At 42.7% G+C, this 8474-nt stretch overlaps 1 long non-coding RNA gene across 1 annotated transcript; it reads right to left on the reverse strand.

Annotated features, from left to right (window-relative positions):
- Positions 1-1212: 1212 nt before the first annotated feature.
- Positions 1213-8460, reverse strand: LOC130889446 (uncharacterized). The gene is made up of 3 exons (XR_009058560.1): positions 8323-8460; positions 7272-7312; positions 1213-1725 (listed from the first exon to the last, which is right to left on the reverse strand). It is a non-coding gene; the product is annotated as an uncharacterized LOC130889446 (long non-coding RNA).
- Positions 8461-8474: the final 14 nt, after the last annotated feature.

Raw genomic sequence — 8474 nt, forward strand, 5'->3', positions numbered from 1 at the left:
AAAGGCAGGATACAGGGGCAACTAATGGCCTGATATAATCATCCAGCGGGCACTTTTGCTTCAGCTGAAACAGCATTTGTTTCCAGGTTTTCATGTCCTCAAATAGTCTGGCACAGTCCCCCTCACTCCCCAGTGTCTTACTCAGGCCCTTAGCCATTCATTTATATTGACGACAAACACCAGTAAATTTTGAGGGTTTTGACCCCCGATTTTGAGACTTTATTTCTGATAACTTGGAAATCCCTTATAAGAATGTAAATGCTAAACTAGGTTATTTACTATGAATGAGTTTTCTCAAAGGTCTCTCAGAGAGAGAGAGAGAGAGAGAGAGAGAGAGAGAGAGAGAGAGAGAGAGAGAGAGAGAGAGAACATTGTCAGAGGATGGGAGCTGTGGGAAAAGGCTCAGCAACCAGGCAATGCCTCCAGGATCAGCGCCCCACACCTGCTCTGTGTTCTTGTGACCTTGCTCCTTTCCCAACCCTTTAAAGTTTGTCTGACTAAGTTCTGAGACTTGTGATGGAGTAACATCAATGCTTTTCCTCCCCTACCCTTAAGTCTGCCTAAAACCCAGTTCTCTCACGCTTATACAGACGTGTTTGCCACCTTTGCGCTCCTTTAGGAGACTGTGATACAATCCTCTTTACCTACCACAACCAGCTCTGTTCAATGATCAAGGGAGTAAATTCATGGCTATGCGTTTAGCATTGTACATCCAGTTCTTACACTGTAACAGAACACCTGAGAAGGCCTTGGTCAGTGAAAAGGTTTTCGAATTTTGTCTGTTTGTTCATTTACTGATGGACAACTTCAATCATTTTCATCAAAACTATTTTTATTGTAAACTTTTATGTATTATTTCTGCTGTTCCACTACCCACCCCCTAAACATGTACTCACGAGAGCACAACAGGGATCTGCAGTTGACACCTTCCCGGCTTTGCTTTTGGGTCTCCAGCAGGGACAGCCTCCTTGACCTAATTAGATTTCTTCACCTCCGCACGGCTAGTAAATACTATAATTAATTTATAAAAGACTCTGAAACACCAGCTGGCAAATAAATTTCACCAATGATTCCTAGAGAATGAGAAAACGCTGTTAAGTTGAAGGGTTATGAAGTATGTGTGCATGTGTGTGCATTCCAGTCTCCTATCAGTGACTTTCTGAAATGTCAATTATAAGTTACATTAAATACACACTGTTCAATCATTTCTTATAGTACATTTATTTTAAATTGTAATGAAAACTCTGTATGACAAAACATGCTCAGAGATGTCCCTTTGAAGTCTGTGAGACATGAGTGTCGATGTAGATTCACATTGGAAATTCATACTTGTACACTAATAAACTAGTGGCTGTTCCCAAAAGAATGTTTAAGAAGGATTCCATGTGCTGACAGCAGTTACCCATTCAAGAACCATGGCTGGTGAGACCTAAAAATGGCTCTTAAGATTCCTGACACACTTAGGAGTATAACGAGATGTCCCTCCTTTTATTGGGTTATGTAATACAGCAAACAGAGTAGAATCATTTCGCCTGTGATGTCACATAGAATATAAGACTCTAGCAACAATAATAGCTGTTGTAAGCAGCTGCAACAGCAATAGTAGCAGAATTGGGAGAAGCTCTCCTGTTGGCTTCGGAGCAATAAGCTCCATGCTTTCAGAGGGCCACATGATGCACGGCTGATGTCCGTCTCTAGGAGCTGCGAGAAAGCCCTGGCCAGAATCTGCAAAGAAAACAATGTCCTCAGTATTCAGAGTTCTATAAAACCAAAAACCAGAATAGCTCAGAAAAAGACTCCAAGCTTCAGCTGGGATTGCAACTACAAATCTACACTGTAGTGTGATGTTTTGATTGCATTCTGACAAAGTTTGCTTTGAATCAGAGGGTAGAGCTAGCCACTAGCTGACCAAGGTTAACATCAGAGGTTTTAGAGGCCTGAAGTAGTTAATGCATGGCTTAGGGGAGATTTCGGCCCTTTTTAGAGGAAGGGATGGAAGAGGTAGGAAGCCACTGGGGGCTGCTCAGCTGCTTCTCTGATCTTTCAGGTTCTTACCTGATATCTGACTCCTGGTCTTTTACTGATAAGGATAATTAGATAAGCACATCACCTTGCGCCCAATGTGGGGCACAAACACATGAGATAGCTACTCACCCATGACTTTGCCGCCAGCACAGCTGCTGCAGCCGGCTTGATAGCTGCATGGTGAGACACTGAGCAGAAAACCAACTAAGCCCCTCCCAACCTTCTCAGTCACATAAACTGTGAGATTAAATTTTTGTGCTATTCAGCACACAAACACAAAGATCAATTAATTAAAACAAAACAAGCTACCTCTCCCTGCGTGGTTTTTCTCAAATGGCACTGCCTAGCGGCTATTGTGGCCCTGAATACCATAACCAACTGGGTCACAGGTGCTCACAGAGACCAACCAGAGCAAGCAGAACCTTTGGAAATATAGTTACAGGGAAGATACTGCACTGAAGTCTGAACGAACGAGGAGTGCAGACTGTTTAACAGACGTGCCTTGCCCAGCAATGCTATGAGGACATCCAAGACGTCGGGAGGAGAGCTCTCTAACAACAATTTGATTATAAAAGTAATTACAAGCTATAAGGCCCACCTGAGGTGTACCAACTCATTGATAAATGTGTGGGGTAAGAAAAACACACTGCATGGCTATTCTATTTATTGAGTCAGTACACATGAAAATTTTCCCCATTCCCAGAAGGAACCTGTTTATGTTTTGTTGGAAATACCATTCCTGGTTAATGTCACAGCCCTTATTGCAAGGAGAAGATGGTGACAGTGTTATCCAGTGACACCCTCTTACAGTCTCTTAGTTAGACAGTACAGCTACTTTGCCTCTTGGGTTCTCTGATGCCATCTGCTCAGTGCCTACTGAGTCACTACACATACGCCACAACATCCACTGTGCAGTCTGTGAGCCACTTTACAATGGCCTCCAGAACACTGTCAAGGAACTTGTGGAAGAGGACCACAAACACAAGTGTCACCATAAAATGAAGAAAAACATAATTGTTGGTCTTTATAGAATGTGTAGTGTTTACATTTACAGGGCAATCCATCTTCCATCCACATCGTCTCCTGACCCTTCTGGGCCTTCCTCACGGCAACCCTGGAATTTGAACACTGCAATGCCAACTGGGAGCCTGGCTCTCTCCACAGTTACCAGCAGTAAGGACAGGTGAGGGGCCCTAGGCAGGTGAGGAAGCATTTTCTTATTGAGGTAAGGAATGCCCATCATTTGAACAAGACTTTCAACCACCTAGGAGAGCAGGGAGATACTGCGACAATTAAAAGCAAGAAAAGGTATGGCTGAAAGGGGCAAGCTGATTTTGTACTACCACAGTCAGGAAACGCCCTGGGAAGAGACAAGAAAAACCATTAAAAAAAAAAAATGCTACCCAGCATGCCACTTGCAGCCCTGGATGCAGAAATAACGGCAGTGGGGCAAATTAAAGGGACCTATGACTACCTGTATTTCCCTTGGGGAAAGAGGAGAGTCCACACAACCTCACAAAGGTGACTTCAGGTCCAAAGATCGTTTGTATTTTAATAAATAAAGCTTGCCTGAGGATCAGAGAGTAAAACAGCCCCGCTGGTCAGCCTTACAGACCAGGCAATGTGACACACACCTTTAATCCCAATAGCCACACTAGTCTGCCACTGAAACTGTGGTGCACGCCTTTAATCTAAGACCTAGAGAGGACTGTAAAACGGGAGGAGACAGCTTTCACTCAGTCTCCTTCTGAGATTCCTGGAGGCAGGATCGCCATTTCAGGGTAAGAGTCAGTGGCTGGCTGTTTTGCTTTTTGGATCTTCAGGTTGAACCCCGATATCAGTCTCTGAGTTTTTATTAATCGTGTTTCATAGAAAGTGTATAGTGGCCTGTCCACTATACACTCCTCTTAATATATCACTTATCAATCAGTCAATCAGCACCACATCAGTGGTCCAAACTTGTATGATCCCATCAAATAAAAAAAAAAAAAAACAAAAAAAAAAACAACTTCTGCCCTGGGTGAGTGGGAACTTTAATCAAGCCTCCCTCCAGGGCCTGCCATGGCCAAGCATCACTAATTCACCTCACAGAAGCCAGCCCCAGAGCTTGCGGACCATCTGCTGGAACCATACACAAGAGAGCATCTGGAGAACCTCACAACCTAAGTGCCCCATCACTACCACCATGGGTAATGAAAGACACCAGGATTCCTATCACATAGGACCCACACAGGACCAAGTTTAGTGTGGCCCAAGACACAGGAGACCAGGATCTCTACAAGGAAGGTTTTCCAAAGCGCACATGGGGTCAGGACAAGCTAAGAGCCTGCTTGCTCGGGTCTAAGCATTGTAGTGCAGCCTGAGAATGTTGTAAACTAAGGACAGAAACAGTTGTCTTAGATGAATGTGCTATTGAAACACAGGAGCTTCTCTTAGCCCTTTTCAGACCTGAGCGATACTTCCGCCTCAGCATTCCACGAGGCTACCTTTCACAACACACCTCCCCAGCTCTTTGGTCTGTTTTGGTTTGGCTTTGGGGGCAGGGGTTAAAGCATATATTCTGTTGTTGGTTCTTGGCAAGTAGAGAGAGCCCTAACAGAGTAAATAAAGACAGATTTTTTTATTATGTAAGTTCACAATCTCAGATGTGTCCACCATACCTGATTAACCTCTTAGGGACCAAGATTTGCTTGTCTGCATGATTATTTATCAATCAATAAATATAGCTTCATGTATGAGTAACTTGCATGGATAATTCACTCTGAATGTTTGACCATGATAGGTTAAGTGTACCCAGGAGATGGGACAAAATTACTAATCAAAAAATTAGAATAAAAATAATGGGTAGTTAGGTTTTTCTTTCATGCTAATACAAAGAAATTCACTCTCTACTCTAGGAATGGCCCTCCCTGAAAAGCCCCTATGGTCTTTGAACTCACCTGCTGCCATTACTGGCAGACATACTCTTCAACTGTACTTATTCTATCCCAGACTCACTGTAAAGGACTCTTCTGTTGTGGAGTAATCTTTTTGTACACTGTGAAGATGTGTCATTCTCATTGGTTTAATAGAAAACTAAACAGCCAACAGTTAGGCAGGATTTTCAGACACACAGGACACTGGAAAGACGAAGAGGGGAGTCGCCAGCCAGATGAAAAGGAAGCAGCGTGGGCAGGACAGAGTAAAGGTAATAAAGCCACAAGACAAAAAGAAGATTGATAAAAATGAATTATGTTGTAAGAGCTAGTTAGTAACAAGCCTAAGCTATTGGCTGAACTTTTATAATTAACAAGGTCTCATGTTGTGATCTGGGAGCTGGCAGGAGGGACAGAAAAATCCGTCTCCACTTTTCGGCTGATTTGACTCTCCCAGAGCTTTACCAGCTACACTCCCTCCTTTATTACAGTAACTACATGCCATTTTACTAGCCTCAGTCACTATCTCCAGTTCTCAATGGTAAGCGCTGTGGGAGACTAACTCTGAAGTTACTGAACTTAACATAAATGGAATGATATAGACTTTTCCATTTTGTGTCTGGATTTACCAGTTCAATATTGTATTTCGGTTGACAATCAGTGTTCACTGTGGCTTCAATGTCACTCTTACTGCTGCATGTTGTAGTTCACTAAACAACTATATGATTATTTCTTTACTCTGACTACCATTAGAACGGCAGAAAACTTCCAACTGGAAACATCATGAATAATGAAGTTATGAACACTGTTATTTGCATCTTCAGTATAAAAATTTGTAGGACTTAGGGAACACCCTGAGGAGTTTCAGGGTCATAGTTCAGATGCATTTGTTCAGATTTTAGTAGAGTGTGACAAGTATTTTCCAGAGGGGAAAAAAAATGCTACTTGACTTGTTCTGAGGTTGCATAAAGTTCACTGGATTGAAAATATCATATAACAAACCAATCGTAAGCTGAAAACACATTGACTATACCTAACTGACTGAGCACCATAGCTTAGCGACACTGTACACTGTAGAGATTAAGTCCTCCACTTTCATGCTATCTCATTGTTACTACCCTGGGTACCATATGAAGGAACACGCGGCCTGCAGTCCACGGGGACTCTAGTCATCCTAACTCCTGGACTACCTGAGCTTTCCTTTGTTCACTTTGATAGATGAGTACTAGCACCTCATTATGGTTTAATTTGTAATTCCCTGACTCGCAGCAACAGAGGATGGGGCAGGCCCACTGTTAATTCTCTTTCCCATTGATCACAAGGAAAACCTGGATAAAATACTCAAAGCCCTTCCTTATCTGAGGACACCAAGAAAGAAATAAAAATGGGCAAATAGCAGCAGAGAGGGCCAGAACTTAGTGGTATGGGTTCGTTGACAGTTGTTTCATTTCCTTTTCTTTCTTGTAGCTGACTGGGCAGCTAGGAAGTCTGTAGTAACAACACAATCTGTAATAATTAATTAATACTCTTTTTCTAGGCATATGAACTGGGGAAAGACACATTTGTGAGCTACCAGTTTGTAAGGAAATACTAAACTGCTTCACAGCTCTCCTCCCATCCAAAGAGTGAGAGTATAGGAGAAATTATATTTCTATATAAAAACAAGGAAAGAAAATCTCTGTAGTCTTAAGTGTGAAGGAAAAAAAAATCCCATACCGTTCTCTTTTCCCTCACCACTTCACCTTATGTTAGGACCCTGATCAAATGCTATAGCTATGACAAGCTGCCAAAACTTCAAGGGAAACATTTTATTTCTTACAAAATGACCAGAAAAAAATAGCACTGCAAGACAGAGTACGTGAGCAGAATCTAAAAAAAAAAAAAAAAAAAAAAAAAAAAAAAAAAGATGGAAAAGCATGTCCTCCAAATCTAGTATGAACTCACACTCACTGATGTTCTGCACTCACATCTCAACTGAGTGTGTGCAGAACAAATCAAAGCAGGATGGGAATGATTCATGTAATAAACTACAGCTAAAAGTACTGCTAAGGTACCCAAACAATCCAAGTGCTTAGGTACAGGTCAGACTCAAGAGAGCAGCACAGCAGGGGCTGAAGAGACAGCTCAGTGGTTCAGAGTGCTGACAGCTCCGAGCTCAGAACCATCTGTAACTCCAGTTCCAGGGGATTCACGCCTACTCCTGACCTGAGGGCACACAGCATGCATGCGTTGCACAGACATACATGCAGACGAAACACCCATACATGTAAAAAAATTTTTTAAAGCACAGCAATACTCAGAGGAGTCAACTGATATAGAACCAGTACTCACACGCAAGACTGAGCCTGTGATGCCAACGCAAGGATTGCTTGCTAAAAGGAAATAAAAATTCCACATTACCCAGGATAAAAAAATCAGGAAAAAAAATCAATGATTATACAATACAAAATAACTGGGAAGATGTGAAGAACTGTCAAAATAAAAAGATAACCAAGTTTTCAACTGAGGTGTTCAAGATATTACAATTATCAAAGGTGTTAGACATTAAAACCAAAACATAGCTTAACGGTTTTTCTCCTAGACATAAGCTACATGCTAGAAAACCTTTCTCATGTAAGTGGCAGAATTTGTGCATTAAGAATGTTCACGTGTGCTGATTACAGTGGCAAACATAGGGCTTGGGGGTTAGCTTAAGAATGTTCACATGAGGGTTAATTACAGCAACAAGGTGTGGGTGGGGTTGGGGAGTTAACTGTCACAAAGACGTGGCAGCTGTACGTGTAACTGAAACAAATGTAAGCTACGTGCAACGACCTGCAGACTCAGAAACCATGCCGAACTATAAACCACCCTCTCTAACAGCAAATTATTCCTATTTCTCACTTAAAAAAAAGTAAGCATACGGTGCATTAACTAAATCTTTTAAAAAGCGAGAGAATAAATTCAAAGTAAGGGCCAGCGTTAAGACTGGAGAGAGATAGTGGGGTGGCATCAGAAGACACCGGTAATCGTTACCACTACTGGCAATGTCCTATTTCTAAAAACCTTCGGATAGCTCCCTTTCGATAAGCCTGTGCCAGGCATCTCTTACACAGATTACATATTTTAAAAGCTAAGTTTTTAAACAACATCCCAAAGAAGAGAGTTGCTTTCGTTTATTAATACGACTTTTCTAGTAAAATACTAAGCAGCCTGGCTACGCAGATTTCGAAGCCAGCTGGACCTAACAGGAGAAACACCTGGTGTGATGGCGTGGCCTACGGAAGATTAAGGGAGGTTCGGGGCAGGCTTGGACGACACAGTGAAACCCAGGGCGCCCTGAACTAGTCTCACATCCTGTTCAAAACTCAAAATATCTTCTCCAAAGACTCGAACCGCCCACCTTATCGCTCGCCCCAGTGAACCCTAGGCAACGCCAAAGCCCATGCTTCCGAGCCCCGCCGAGTCACTTCCTCCTCCGCGACCCTAGCCCCACCCCGGAAACGGAAGCGCATCGCTCCGGGGTCCTTTAAGTCTACGGGACACTCCGCCGCG

This window comes from Chionomys nivalis, chromosome 18 (assembly GCF_950005125.1).
Source record: "Chionomys nivalis chromosome 18, mChiNiv1.1, whole genome shotgun sequence".
NCBI lineage: Eukaryota > Metazoa > Chordata > Mammalia > Rodentia > Cricetidae > Chionomys > Chionomys nivalis.